General features: G+C 34.8%; 1 protein-coding gene across 2 annotated transcripts in view; it reads left to right on the plus strand.

The window, feature by feature from the left end:
• Positions 1-745: 745 nt before the first annotated feature.
• The window catches only part of LOC141397147 (uncharacterized), a 71,722-nt gene continuing 55,856 nt past the window's right edge, over positions 746-16,611 (plus strand). Inside the window, exon 1 of one of the 2 annotated variants that reach the window (XM_073973086.1) lies at positions 746-877. The gene's annotated coding sequence lies outside the window, so the exon portion shown is untranslated. The remainder of the gene's footprint in view (positions 878-16,611) is intronic. The other variant, XM_073973088.1, reaches the window with a different exon arrangement.

A 16,611-nucleotide genomic window follows, 5' to 3' on the forward strand; every position in this document is an offset into this window, starting at 1 on the left:
CGTGGACCTAAATTTCATATGGAAAGTTTAATAGCTTAAACGAAGACCAAATACCAAATTTCAGCCATTTCGGTGGATTTTTGTAGCCACAACCTTCAAAATACCGAATATCGGGAGGTACCGTTCTATGGAAAGCGCGGATCTATAGCAACAAATATCTGGGGTAGAATTTTGTATCCCCAACGAAGACTAAGTACCCAATTTCAGCAATTTCTTCAAAATACCGAAAATCGGGCAGTACCGTTCTATGGCGGCTATGTCAAAACGTGGACCGATATAGCCCATTTGCAATACCAAACATCCTAAGAATAATAGAAACTTCTATACCAAATTACAAAGCTCTATCTTAAAAATTGCGAGCTGTATCTTGATTTCAACAGACAGAGATCGTTATATCGACTTAGAATTTTACCCTGATCAAGAATGTATATACTTTATAGGGCATCCGATGAATAAATACTTCGATGTGTTACAAACGGAATGAGAACCTTAATTATACTCCATATTATGGTGGAGGGTATAAAATGCGATATTATTGACAGAATTTCTTGTACATAGTAATTCCTAATTGAATATCGAAATTTTGTTAAAAAGCATTGTTTGCAATAATTTAGTTGACTAACTGTACAAACAAACAACATTTGATATAAAAACCAAATGTGTTTTTCGTTTGTAAAATTGTCGAGTGGGTGGGTACACAGTGTACGTATCCCCACAACAGAACACAATTCAACTCGCACAAAATTTTTGGTTTGTGGTGCAAACAATTCGCGACAGCTGTTCTAACATTTCAGTTTTCAAACAGCAGTGAGTGCGTCTACTTCTTTTGTCTTGTGTGAAAGATACGGAACGTCGTCGGATTTTTCATCAACCCCAAGTAAGTACATGTGTGTGCACTATCGTTTTTGATTTTAACGAACACAAACATTTATTTATGTTTTGCGTGCGACTTGTACATTTTTGTTTTGCTTTTTCGGTTTTCTTGTGTTTTGCTATTTCATTGTTGTTGTTTGTGTGTTCGAATGTATTACATAGGTATATACATATGTATGTATTGTGGTTCGTGCGTGACCAGAGAGAGAGAGAGAGAAAGAAAAGAGAACATAAAATGTTTTTGAAATTTTTGTGTGTGGTAAACTGGTTTTGAAAAGAGCAAACTGAAATGACTAAAAAAATAGAATTCATTGATGAATGAAATGAAGATTAGAGGGTACATTTTCTCTTACAAGAACTAAAAATTACAGACTAGCAGTTTTTTCATTACATTTTTAACTTTAGGTGTTCGTGGTAGTTGTGTCACGGATGTTCGTTCACTCAATAATTTGTACAAGTCCAGTAACTTCTTGTAAACGACTAAGGTCTTTTATATAGAACTGTAGAGTAAACGAACAACATTCAGTAACAATTCGTACACATTTTGAGTAAACGAACACACATTTTATTTTCATTGAAAATTTTTTAAACATGCACACATGCATTTGTGGATTAACAAAGTATAAAGAGCAATCCGTAATATTTTATTTATTGCTGTCTACAAACAACTTCAGAGAAACACACTAAAGTTGATTTTTTATTAGAGTTGCCGCCTATTTTTATCATTATTCGACCAAAGAAACTCAAATAAAAGTAATATGTATGTGTGTTCCCGTACGTTTTTAATGGTAGAAGTAGTAAAAGAGCGAACTGTGAAAAATGAGAAACACATACAACTTTATTCGAAATGTACGGGAACGAAACAATGGAAAAAAGCGTAAAAAAACTGGAACAAATGTCAAAAATTTCTCGTTCTGTTTAATTTCCTGGTCACTCTTATTGACCTGTTTATCGATACAGAGTCAGCGGTTAAGAGAACTGATGAGGAAGTTTGGCTGCTTCCGAAACTATAGTCTTCTCTGCCTCCGCTCGTAGTAATCAATTTCATTACCCACTGTTAAACATTTTGTTTCTTCAAATTTTGAAGCAACAAAATATGGACTTTAGCTGAAATAAATACACAACAAGTATTATTTTGCAGTCCAACAATACAAAGCCAACAACAATAACAGGCAATCAGCACGGCCTTACTTGTTGACTACGCATAAAGCAAAAACAACATTTTGTTGTGATCTCTGCTTACTGCAAACAACACTACTTATGCTTGTCTTCTTTGCGATGCAAAAACAGCTAAAAACAGTAGTGGGTATATGATTTTGATTATTCTGACTCAATTGTGCGGTCAACAGATTTAGGAGGATACAGAAAATTTCTCGTTCTGTTTAATTTTCTGGTCACTCTTATTGACCTGTTTATCGATACAGAGTCAGCGGTTAAGAGAACTGATGAGGAAGTTTGGCTGCTTCCGAAGCTCTAGTCTTCTCTGCCTCCGCTCGTAGTAATCAATTTCATTACCCACTGTTAAACATTTTGTTTCTTCAAATTTTGAAGCAACAAAATATGGACTTTAGCTGAAATAAATACACAACAAGTATTATTTTGCAGTCCAACAATACAAAGCCAACAAAAATTTTTTCAACAAAATGTTGTTAGGCAGTTATTAATAAACACATTATTACAAAAATACGAAAAAAATTCACAATTTTTCTTTTAAATTTTTGTTTTTTAATTTTGTGTTTTCAATTACAACAACTTTTTTGACAGCTTACAGTACATCAGCTGGGCTGATGCGGGTACCTATATGATTGTGCCATGAATGTGGTAAAACATCATGTGTGTACACGTACGCAAACACCTACAGTGTTTTTCTAATTTATAAAGGAAAACATTTTTTACGATTTGTTACTGAATGACGTTCGACAACTTATTGAAGGGGGTACCCATGGTCACAAAACATCCATTTTTTCCGTTTCCACGGTACGTCGTTCGTTCTGTATTCGTTGTTCGACCCATAACTACGAATAAATTACTTGTGCGAGGTTTATGTGTTTTTAAGTGAAACAAAGGCACATTTATACAAAAGTAACAAAACGTATATTTGGTTCGAATGAAATACAAGAACTGAAAATAATAATTCCAAAAAGAAAAAAGACTTTTTCTGTCAATTTAAAATTCGAAGAAAAGGTGATGTAAGTTTACAAGTACAAACATTGTAAGGTATGCACCTACATTACCCCCTTCCTAGTGAAAACGATACAGATTTCTCTTTCGATTTGATAGGGGTGATCTGTTGACTTAAATCAATTTCTAAATGTTAAATTTCTGTAAATGCTGGATTAAGTCGATCAATTGTGATGTTATTTGCCTTGCTTCCGATTTGAAGGGTAAAATATTTTGGAAATCTTTTGATCACTCTGTAAGGTCCATGAAATTTTTGCTCAAGAGGTTTAAGTACATAATCACTTCTTATCCACACATGGGAACATACATTCAATTCCTTGTTGATAAATATATTTGAACTGTTCTTATTTGAAGTTGTTGCGGGTTTAATTTCAGACATTAGTGTTTGAAGATGTAACAGAAAATCATCTGAATCTAGAACGACATTACTTTCGGTGAACATTTGACCAGGAACATGAAGTGTTTCGCCATATACCATTTCAGCTGGAGAGCAATTAATTGCATCTTTTACCGACGTTCTTAACCCTAGCAATACTAATAGCAAAGACCTTGTCCATTGAGTTTTGTTGTGGCATATCAATGCGGATTTAAGAGTTCTGTGAAGACGTTCAACTAATCCGTTCTATTATGGATGATAAGACGTCGAATGTTTTAATCGAGTTCCTAATAACTTTAATAGATTCCGAAAAGTATTCGATGTGAACTGACGTCCTCTGTCTGTGTGAACAATATCTGGTGGACCAAAACGAGATACCCAGCCATTTAAGAAATTTTGGGACACAGTTTCCGCTGTAATATTCGGCATTGGTATTGCTTCCATCCATCGGGTAAATCGATCAATGCAGGTAAGAATATAGCGATGACCATCTGATAGTGGAAATGGGCCAACTATATCTAAGTGCACATCAGCAAAACGTCGCGATGATAATGGAAATGTCCCGATAGGACTTTTTGTATGGCGAGTTATTTTTGATCGTTGACAATACTGACAAGCTTTCGTCCACTGTACACAATCTCTTTTCATGAAAGGCCAGCAATAACGTTCAGTGACAAGTTTTACGGAAGATCTTGAACCAGGATGAGATAAATTGTGTAAACTATAGAATATTGATTTTCGCAATTGAACTGGAACATATGGTCTTGGATTATTAGCTTGAGAGACGTCACAAAATATCTTCGTATTTGAGGCAGGAATTGTAATGAGTTGTAAATTCATTGATGTTTCGGATTTTAACAAATCTTGAAGTTCTTGATCGCTTTGTTGAAGTTTTGAAAGTTCTTCAAAATCCAATAATGATAATGATTCTACACGGGAGAGTGTATCTGCCACGATGTTTTCATTACCCTTAATGTACCTCAAATCCGTTGAAAATTGGCCAATAAAGTTTAATTGTCGTAGTTGACGAGGGCTTGCTTTTTCTGGCTTTTGAGAAAAAACGTAAATTAGTGGCTTGTGATCAGTATAGATTGAAAACGAACGCTCTTCAACGTAGTCCCAAAAATACTTAACAGCTTCATAAATCGCTAATAGTTCTCGGTCATAAGTACTATAGCGTTGCTGAGTTTTGTTTAGCTTCTTGGTAAAGAATGATAATGGTTGTAACTCACCATTTATTCGCTGTTCCAAAACAGCACCTAAAGCAAAATCTGGTGCATCTACTTTAATAGATAATTCTGCATCACTAACGGGATGAAATAACAACACTGCATTTGATAAGCTTGACTTACATTGCAAAACTGATTTTTCCGCTTCCTTAGTCCAAATAACAGGCCGTTTATCATTTTTCACCACATTCTTGAGAAGTTGGTTTAGTGGGGCTTGTTCTGTCGCTGCATTAGGTAAAAATCTTCTATAAAAGTTTACCATTCCGAGAAAGCGTCGTAAGTCCTTTATAGTCGAAAGCTTAAGGATACTTACAATTTCATCAACTTTGCTTCGAATGGGTTGCATTCCAGTTGATGATATTCGGAAACCAAGGAAATCGATTTCACTATTACCGACAATGCCATATTTCTGAAACCTCTCAAAAACAATCTTCAGATGCTCCAAATGTTCAGCAGGCGATTTTGAAAATATAAGGACATCATCAATGTAGACAAAGACAAAAGGTAAACCACGTAATACTTCATCCATTAAACGTTGGAAACTTTGGGCGGCATTTCGCAATCCAAACGGCATTTTGACAAATTCGTATAAACGAAATGGAGTAGCGATAGCATTTTTTGGTACGTCGTCAGGAAATACAGGGATTTGATAGAACGCGCGCGCCAAATCCAACTTTGAAAATATGCAGCTACCGGCTAAGTTAATGTTGGCATCAGTGATAAAAGGTATTGGATAACGATCAGGTACCGTAATTTTATTTAAAAATCGGTAATCTCCACTCACCATTTTTCTTGGGAACCATATGAAGAGGGTTCGACCAATTACTACTTGATGATCTAATAATCCCATGTTCGAGCATATACTCAAAATCTTTTTTGGCAATTTTAAAACGATTTTGATCTAAGCGCCGTGGTTTGGCATGTACGGGTGGTCCCGTCGATTCAATATGATGATATATTCCATGTTCCGTTTTAATTCCAGGAAGAGTGGATGCTTGATAGTCATCTGGATACTTCATTAACAATTTGTTGTACACAGATTCATTTTTCACCAAAGTTGTTATGCCTAGTGACGGAAATTTAGAAATTTTCGCTGAAACTTGCAGATCAGTTTTGCCATCAATCAATGCTTTACGCTTAAGATCAGGAAGAAGATGAAAATGTTTTAAAAAATCAGAACCAATAATGGGTTTTGTAACATCTGATATAATAAAGGTCCAAGAAAAATTTCTGCGTAATCCGAAATCTAAATGCATAATTTTCTGACCATTTGCAGCAAAAATTTTAATATCACAGTCTGACGTTTTTGAAGTCTTGAAGCTAGGAGGAATTACAGACACATCGGCTCCGGTGTCAATTAAAAAATCTCTGTTGAAAAACTTATCTTTAACAAAAAGGCGACACGAGATACCTCTAGTTTTTTGAGAAAGAGCATGGGGACACGCATTTTGTTGCCTTTTCAGCAAACCGATTATGGTACCAACACCAGTTTCTGCGTCGTGACTTACTTCTGTTACGCGACTTGCTGTTATTACCTGTGTCTGAACGAGTCTGAGAGCGGTTTCTAGAAAAGTTGTTGAATTTCTTTTCTAAAGCTTCAATTTGACGGGATATTTTGGTCAGATCAATATTGCCAGCTGCAGCAGTTACTGCTTGCAGAGCTAACGAAGACAAATCGCTTACGTGACTTATTGTTAAAATAGACCGAACATCTTCTGAAAGTTGTTCCAAAAAGAGTGTCAGAAGCAAGATTTTTCATAATTTGCAGCAAATGTGATGGCTCTTGGTCTCCTAATTCTTGATTTTTCAGCAGTCTGCGGAGTTTTGATTCCTGAGATTCGGAAAATGTTTCCAATAAATCTACCATTAGCAGGAGGGGATTCCAAAATATCACAAATGTGAGGAGGAACATTTGAATCTATATTTGCTACAACATATTGGAATTTGGTCTCATCGCGAGTGATACCAGAAATGGCAAAAATAGCTTCAACCTGCATAAACCATAGTTTTGGATTTTCTTTCCAGAATGGAGGCAGCTTGTGGACACTAGAAGCAGCAACATTACGGGCTTGAGAATTTTCATTCCGACCATCTGCCAATTGATCCGAATTTTCCGAGGGCATTGTTACACTAGTTTTGTATTAGGTTTTTGTATTCAACGATTTAAAACGCGAGGTCACCAATTAATGTGCGAGGTTTATGTGTTTTTTAATTGAAACAAAGGCACATTTATAAAAAGGTAACAAAACGTATATTTGGCTCGAATGAAATACAAGAACTGAAAATTATAATTCCAAAAAGAAAAAAGAATTTTTCTGTCAATTTAAAATTCAAAGAAAAGGTGATGTAAGTTTACAAGTACAAACATTGTAAAGTATGCACCATGGTACAATAATACAGGTAGCATTATCAAGCCAGCTGATGGTAACATAATGTGTCAATTGCCTTGAATTGGTGTCAAATTTTGACATCTTATGTTACCGATAATTGCCGATGCGGCTACCTGTGTATTTGTACCATGGTATGCACCTACATACTTATTTCCCCATATAAAAGTGAGCGAAAGACGATTTTTCAACGTTGTTCGGGTAGAAATACTCTCTGGACGACGAATAAATATGTCCCATCCCTAACAAATGAGAGAATTTATCGAAAAAATAAATGAAGACTTGTCTATATTCAAAAATTAAAAATGTTTAGAAAACACAAAAATTTTCAGGAAAAAGGAAAAAGATGAATGAAAAGTAATGAACTAAAGCTTTTATATAGATGCAGAAGGAATAAGGTGGTGTTTTATTCTTAATTCCACACATATTTCTTGTCCATTAGTTCAAAATCGCGTAAAAAATTAGAAATAACAAGTAAAAAAGCGTTAAGTTCGGCCGAGGCGAACTTTTTATACCACTGTGATCACTGAGAACCTCAAATGTCGAATTGCAGATTCTTGGGTCAAAAACTGTAGCTAAAATTCAAAAAAAAAAAAAAAAAAAACGAAAATCGGGAGGTACCGATGGACCCATGTTGACAGTTTTGGTGGAGATGTTGTGTGACCACTGGGAACCTCAAATGTCGACTTACAAATAGTTTTGTCGAAAATTGTAGCTAACACCTTCAAAATACCGAAAATCGAGAGTTACCGTTATATGGGGGATATACCAAAACATGACCTATATTGTCAGTTGTTGGTTGAGATATTTTGTGACCGCTAGGAACCTCAAACGTCAAATTATAGGTAGTTCGGTCGCAAAATGTAGCTACAATCCTCAAAATACCGAAAATTGGAAGGTACCGTTATATGGGGGCGGTTCCAAAACGTGGACCTATGTTTACATTTTTTGGAGGAGATATTTTGTGACTACTAAGAACCTCAAATGGTAAATTACAGGTAGTTCGGTTACAAATTGTAGCTAAAATCCTCAATAGGGTTTCCAAAAAACCGGTTTTTCCAAACAAAACGGTTTTCGGTTAACCGAAATTTTCAATTTTTTCAAAAACCGGGTTTCGGTTTTCAGCATTTGCCAAAACCGGTTAACCGGTTTAAACCGGTGGTGTTTAATAGGTATAATTTATAGATAGTTGATTAAAAATGTGCGACAAGGGGTAAATTATGTATAACGACTTCGTTATTATATAATTATCTCAAAATATCCTTGTTATTTGGTATTCCATCTCGAAATGGGGGCTGCAAAATAAAGGCAGAAATTGTGCTCTAACAATGGTAAACCATACAAATATAAAATTGTCTACCAAAAGGATAAAGTTTACATTTCATTGAATCCGGATTCTTCGTATTGATTTGCAAACCTCAAGTTATCGTAAAATGCCTGAATCCAACATTCATTTTGTTACCGTTACCCTTTATAACCTGACATTCGTCTAAAGATTGTGTTAATTATGCACAGATTTCCCCTAGTAAGGCTGATCATAGTGAACATTCGGCGATCTGTTTAATAATTACTATGTTGGACTAAACATTGGTTTTAAATTGTAGGTACTACAGCTCTAGTTGCTAGTTCACTGTACTAGTTCCAAAACGTGTGAATAACGTCATACAAACTGCCGTGTGATATTACGTATACGTTTTCACATAAAAACGATGTAGGTGAACTAGATCGTTCAGTTGAACTAGATTGGCACAACTTTACATTTTAAACCATGGTAGAACAAATACAAGGTAAAGTTAATACTACAACAATTACAACTCGAACAACAACCACAAAGGAATTTGTTTTTGTTTGTAACGTTACTGCCAGTTGTATTTGTAAACAAAACAAGGAAATGTCTATAAATTATTGGAATTTAAAAAACTAATAATTTTTCACATTTGGTTGAATATTTTGGAAAACATGAATGAAAATTCGTTACATTTTCAATTTTTATGGTTCCACATCATTCCACTAAATGCATTAATTCTCGCAGAAAGTAGAATTCTTGCAGAAAAGTTTGGGTCGCTGGAAATTCATAGAAAAAGGAGAAGCTGTTTCAATGTTTTGTTTTAGAAATCAAAGAAGCACATGTTTATTAGGGCTTTATTTTTTTAAATTTTAACAAAATACCTCACATATTAACAAACTTTGTATCGCCTCTACAAGCGGTGATTTACTGCGCGGCTTATCGTTCGAACTTGGAGGGGGTTACATATCATTGATATGAAGAAGTCTTTCTGGGAAATGGTTTTTTCCGAATGATATATTTTTTTCTCAAAAAATATATGTCCCTAATGTACATCGAAATAGAAATGAATGTATAAAATGTCATATGAAATTTGACACTAACACTACAACCCAGTTCAGTCAGCTGGGTATTGCTGCTACCTTTTCTTGTTCTACCATGATTTTAAACAAAAAATATTTCAAATTTAGTTTACTTTCAAGGAAACGATTCTAGTGAAATTTTCAAAATATCACTATTTTTTAAAACCGGTTAACCGACACAAATAACCGGTTTTGTCGGTTAACCGAAAATGACGTTTTTGGCGAAAACCGGTTTCGGTTTTGTAACTCAAAACGGGGTAACCGGTTAACCGGTTTCGGTTTTGGACACCCTAATCCTCAAACTACCGAAAATCGGGAGGTACCGTTATATGGGGGCTATACCAAAACATGGTACTATGTTGACGGTTTTTTGTGGAGATGTTTTGTGACCACTGGGAACCTCAAATATTAATTGCAGATGGCTTGGTCAAAAATTTAGTTAATATCCACAAAATACCTCAAATCGGGAGGCTCTGTTATAAGGGGGCTATACCAAAAGGTGTTCCCATCTTCGAACGTGACCTGCCTATGGAAAAAAGACACTCGGGTGCAAAAATGTTGCGCTCTAGCTCAATTATTGCGAACGCTAGAGTGATTACAACAGACGGACATGGTTAGATCGTCTTAGGATTTTATATATACTTTATATGGTCGCAAATGTTTAGTTCGATGTGTTACAAACAGAAAAACAAACTTAATATACCCTCCATACTATGGTGGAGAATATAAAAACGGATCCAATAACTGAAAGTCTGTATACAGTGTATACTATATACTAGCCTATACTTTACACCAATGGTGGGCACATTGCGAGAGACTCATGTATTTTTTACACTTTTGTATATGAGGCCGAGCATTTCTACCCAACAGTGCTTTACACAAACAATGTTTTGACATGTCTCTCTCCTCTCAGTTTTGAAAATAGAAACAAATAAAAATTTTCAATACATTTTTATTTTTTAAGAATTAATTTTACTCGATAATTTGTAATAATTATTACAAATTTTTCAAATTTTGACAGTTGTCAAAGGTATAAATACAACAAGATAAGACATGTTTTTGCTATCATTCTTCAGTGAAAGGCTTTTGAATTTAACATTATGTTATATTACGATATGGTGATATAACATTTTTTTCGTTTATACATTTTTACGTATTTAACCGAATTTACCGATCCAATTGACATAGAATTATTCTTGAATAGATCCTTGAATTCATAAATTTCGTTTCTGATACCATTACATGAAATGTTCCTCCTTGGTTGCGATTTTGAATTAACTGCAAACTGTTAAGGGTAATGTTTCTATACAAAGTTTCGTAAACATTTTTTTGTTGCATGCATTTTGTCTAGTCTTAGTTGTATTTATGTCTTTGTAAAACATAACAAGATGGGACATTTACATTGCTACTATACATGGTGCTGGAGGTCTAACATAATGTTATGTTCCAATATGGTGACATAAAATTATGTTATACTTGTTTTTGTTGCCGTCGTGTTCTGTTAGTTGTATGTTATACACAAACACCCTCTATGGTTTAATAGCAAAATTTAACTGCATTATTCACTATGTCCAACCTTTACAGTTCTATGCCTTTGTTGAATTCAAAGACATAGAACTGTAAAGACAGGAAAATATGCATAATGCACAAATGTTTATGAAAGATAGTATATAAACATTTTACCAACAACAGGGGTATGCTAAAAAGCCCGTTAGAGCGCAATTTGGATCATACAAATTGCATGGAAGCAAATATTTGGGCTAAGGATTGTATTCCATAGCAGTTTCCAGTCCATTGAGTATGAATTTAGCGGTTAAAATCGCCTGAAATGGTTAACTGCTTAACAGAATGTTGTTATGATATCGTAACAACAGAGCTTAACTCCATCTATTGACAAATGTAAACAATTGAGTTTTACAATCTTAATGAATTTACATCTTTGATATTTATATTTTTGCCACCGTGGTGCAATGGTATGCACACCCGCCTTGCACGCTGAAGGTCGTGGGTCCGATTCCCCTGCCAGTCAACATCAAAATTTTCAACGGTGGCAAAATACCCCTCAGTATTGTTGGTGACATTTCCTGAGTATTTCAGCCATGTAAAACTTCTCTACAAAGTGGTGTATTAAGACACGCCTATTTGTACTATTTGTACCTATTTAACCGAATGTAACGACCCAATTGACATGGAATTCTTCCTCCTATATTGCGATTTTAAATTACCTGCAACCTGCATTGTTTCTGTTAAGGGTAATGTTTCTATACATTTTTTCATAAACATTTTTTTGTTTCATGCATTTTGTCCCGTCTTATTTCTTCTATGTCTTTGCTTTTTACTTACTAAAACATTTTTCAGCAACTTTTCCTTTATAAAACTGTCAAAATCTGCAACATTAGTAATAATTATTACTAATTATCACGTAAAAAGACCCAGCTAATATTGAATGCCACAATAGCAATAAACGCAAACAAAACGAATCCAGTACCAATCACACAAAGTCACAAACTTTTCAGTTTCTCTGAATCATTTCGCTCTCCAAATAAAACAAAACCACAAACTTTTCAATGCCAAAAGACGAAACCCCTACAATTAGTCCCGGTCCACAATAGAGTGATTTCATTGAAAAAAATGTACGAAATTATGCGTTTCTCGATCGAGTTCCATACGAGTTCGTACTAGAGTAAAATCATGAAATTTGCGTTGTGAGGAATTCGAACTAAGAACGCCAAATTTCATGAAATTTTGTAATGAAATTCACTCTAGTGCGGGACTTACTGAAATGTGCTTCGGCTATGCTTTGCCGAGTTGTTCCATTCACCACCCAAAACAAAAAGAATTTTTGGCAAACTTATTGATGTGGTATCCGAAAATTGCAATTCTGTCATATTTTCGAAAATAACGGTTTTTTTTTAAATTGTATCAGATATCGAAACAATTTTTTGAGGCACAAACTGACCACAATTCTTTTGTTTTTTCGAAATTCGAAAATTGCAATTCTGTCATGTATTTAAAAATATCGGTTTTTTCGAAAATGGTACGAGATATTAAAAAAAGTTTTACGGCACAAACTGAGCCCAATTCAGCACAACTTAAAATTTTCTGAAAATTGGAAAATTGCAATTCTGTTAACATTTTTTGGAAAAAATGATTTTGTCGAATACCTCAGCCATTTTTTCGAAAAAAAAAATGTTCGGCACAAATGGGTACAATTCAGCTTTTCTCGAAATTCTAAAATTGCAATTCCATTAGATACCACATCATTTGCTGTGCGAAATGATCAATGTCACACTCAGACACACACTCACATTCGACAGAGACATTCTGACAGTTCTTTTACTGAGAGTTTGCAAATTCTTGCTGGACAAAGTGCTTCTAGCAACCACCTGCAACTCTTCTTCCTGAAAACAAGCAATCATCTGTTTTTAATTATTCGGTGATTTATGTTTTATTGTGGAAATAGCAAGCCTGATTGTAATAAAATACAACACTTTTGCTTCCTTTATTGGCGGACAAATTGTACTGTTTTGGCAAGTCAGCTGATTGCTTCCTGCTTTTTGCAGGGAATGTGTCTGTTTACTTTTTACAATTTTCTTGCAAAATATAATAAAAACCCCTCACTCTCTGACAAAGTTTTTGCTGCACAATTCTTACTGGGAAAGTAACCAGACAGACCTATTATAACCAGACAGACCTATTATAACCAGACTGACCTATAAGTTTTTTGCCAATTCTGACCTTTAAATACTATCCGACCATCAAAATCAATAGGCTTCTTCCCCTCCTGAACCCCCATCAACATCCAAAATTTGGTGACGATCCGATCAAAAGTGCGACCTGAAGCGTGATTACAAGATTTAGATGGACAGACGGACGGACACACATGGCCAGATCGACTCAACTCGTCGAGACAATCATTAAGTTGAGGTTTTAAGGCCTAGGTACATAAGCTACCTCACCTAGTTGCCTTGTTTGTTTTTGATAAAAGAATAAAAAAGAAAAGGGCAACCCAGTACGAAATTGCTCGGACTACTTTATTCTTTTATTTTTATTATGTCAAAAAATGAAGCAGGAAAGCAAGGCAACTAGGCAAAGCAGCTTATGTACGCAGTCCTTTATTCTTATGCAAACATCTCCGCTTCTAGTAGGGTATTCCAAAGAAATGAAGGAGGAAAAGATCAGCTTTACAATGATGCAAAACAGTTTGGCGTAGGTAGTCAAACAACGGTGATATCGCAATAGTGGCTCATTTAACACGTTCGCGGACGTGAATGCTATAGCATTCATTTGCAAAGTCAATTTTTTATCATTTACTTCTATACAATCGTACGTTTTTGCGATTAAAGTACATAGTACTATTAATTTTATCAATATCCATAATATAATAAATAAAAAGTTGTAATAGGACTAATAATTATTTAATAAATACAAAAAAACTAACTTCTGAAAAAATTGGGTGTCCGCGAACGTGTTAACCCAATTTTTTTGGGATTTGAATTCTAATGGCGAGTACCATAGCTGACCATTAAAGTAGAAAATCTCATATTTACAACGATTCAAAGTAGGTTGGCTTAGGTGGTCAAATAACTGAGATATCGCAATAGTCGCTGGTCCATCTCAATTTTCAATTTGCTGGATATTAATTGTAGTGACGAATATTACAGTTTTGGTTGAGTGCTTTAAATTGATCCCACTTGCGTAACCAAAAGTGGTAAAATATTAGCGGCATAGAAAAAGACTCTGAAGGGGTAAGTACATAAGCTACCTCGCCTGCTTGCCTTGCTTGCTTCTGATAAAAGAATAAAAGAGAAAAGGGAAACATAGTTCGAAATTGGCTCGGCCTTCTTTATTCTTTTATTTTTGTTATGGCAGAAATGAAGCAGGAAAGCAAGGCAAGCAGACGAGGCAGCTTATGCACCCAGGCCTTTATGCACAGCGGTAGTGGTGTAGGGTATCAGATATTCGGCCCCGTCCCGACTAAAGCCTTTGCTCACTCGTTTTGGTATATAAGTATGGATCTACGGCCATTATTTCTATGTGTCACAAACTTTTTGGCCAAAACCAACTTATAATACCCTCCCTACATAGTGGTGTAGCGTATGAAAATAAATAAAATGTCTTTTTATTCGTCAATGCCAACTTTATCACTTTTTTATCTTCCAGTTGTGACGGAAGCGAGAAGCCAGTTAGGGCCGCAAAAGTGGAACAGTTTCTTTATGCCCGTAATTTCATCGCCTAGGTAATCGGGTAGGTAGCTACTCATTAGTTTTTTTACCTACGCGTTTGGTAATTTCTACGTGCCATTTACCGAGGCGTGTAATTTTTGAAAATATGTCGTAACATTGGTGATTTTCATTTCACAATTTTTAAGACATTGCACAGTGGTCCCACTTGTATGGAAAGGAGCGTTAAAAATAGTTCTAATCGAGCTAACGACTCCAAATTTTAAACGTAGGTTAATAACAAGTCAAAAAGATAGAAAACCATTTTTAGTGGAAGTAGGTCCATATTTGGGTATAGCTCCCATAGAAATGTACCGCCCGATTTGTGGTATTTTAACGATTTTGGCCAAATTAACCAACCGATTTGGATATTATTTTGCATTTTGAGTTCTTAGTGAATAAACTACTCCTTGCAAAAAAATATTCAATATAGGTCCAAGTTTAGGTATAGCTCCCATATAAACGTTCCCTCAGATTTTCGGTATTTTGACAATTTTTCCAACTAATTTGGCTGTAATTTGGCATTTTGAGTTCTGAGTGAAACAAATAACTCCATGCAAAAAATGGTCAATATCGGTCTACGTTTAGGTAATGCCCCAATATAAACGTACCTCCCGATTTTCGAAATTTTGACGATTTTACCCACATTGTCCAACCGATTTGGCTCTAATTTTGCATTTTGAGTTCTGAGTGAGCAAAATACCTCCTTGCCAAAAATGTTCAGTATAGGTTCAAGCACAGTTTATACCACAGTTTATACAGTTGGCCATTCAGAGTTCTGTTAACAACATTTGACAACAAACATAATAGATTGTTCATTATTGTGATTTGATTTCCTTTGTATTTTATGTCACAATAATGTATTTGACAGCAAACTAAATAGTCAGGGCTAACTAGTTTGGGCTGAATGGCCAACTGTATAAACTGTGGTTTATACAGTTGGCCATTCAGCCCAAACTAGTTAGCCCTGACTATTTAGTTTGCTGTCAAATAGATAAAATCATGGTATAAGAGGTAGATTTAAATGAAAAAAATCTATAGAACCCTTGTTTTTCCTGAATTCATAAAACTTCAAAATTAGTAAACAAAAAGGCAACAAGTGGGTTTGTTTACGAAATACCAATTTTGAGCATTTTATAAAAAACGCGAAAAATGAATGAAGGGCCAAGGTTTCTCCACATAATCGAGTTGTGGATATGATAAAATGTTTGTTTCAATAACAAGCTGAAGGATTTCTTCCATACAAATGTTCTAAAAACAATTTTGTTCTAAAAACAAATCATTGAATTCGATTGTTTTTAAAATTGTTGGCATATTATTCAAACATCACACACACATACAAAGATTGTCTATATTGTTTTGACGTTTTAGGAACAGTCGAAAGAAAAAAAATTAAATTGACAGGAAGCTTTAGCTAACCTTTATTATTAAACCATGGATAAAATACAAAGGAAATCAAATCACAATAATGAACAATCTATTATGTTTGTTGTCAAATGTTGTTAACAGAACTCTGAATGGCCAACTGTATAAACTGTGGGTTCAAGCATTCAGAGTTCTGTTAACAACATTTGACAACAAACATAATAGATTGTTCATTATTGTGATTTGATTTCCTTTGTATTTTATATATTTGACAGCAAACTAAATAGTCAGGGCTAACTAGTTTGGGCTGAATGGCCAACTGTATAAACTGTGGGTTCAAGTTTAGGTACACCTCACATATAAACGTACGATTTTCGGAATTTTGAAGATTTTACGGGCGTGGTGTAAGAAGAATAACTTAGCTGGTGGCAGATGGGGCAGCTGGACTTTTTTTAGTCGTAAAATAGATACTTTCCCCTGCCTTCTAAAAAAATTTTCGAGACTCACAAATGCTCACAACATTTGTAAAACTCAACATAAATTAATAGTAATTATATTAAAAATAGCAGAAAAAGTAATTTATTAAGAATTTATTTTTAATGAAGTTCGAA

Source organism: Musca autumnalis, unplaced genomic scaffold (genome assembly GCF_047663935.1).
Source record: "Musca autumnalis isolate F117 unplaced genomic scaffold, ASM4766393v1 scaffold_3, whole genome shotgun sequence".
In the NCBI taxonomy this organism is placed as follows: domain Eukaryota; kingdom Metazoa; phylum Arthropoda; class Insecta; order Diptera; family Muscidae; genus Musca; species Musca autumnalis.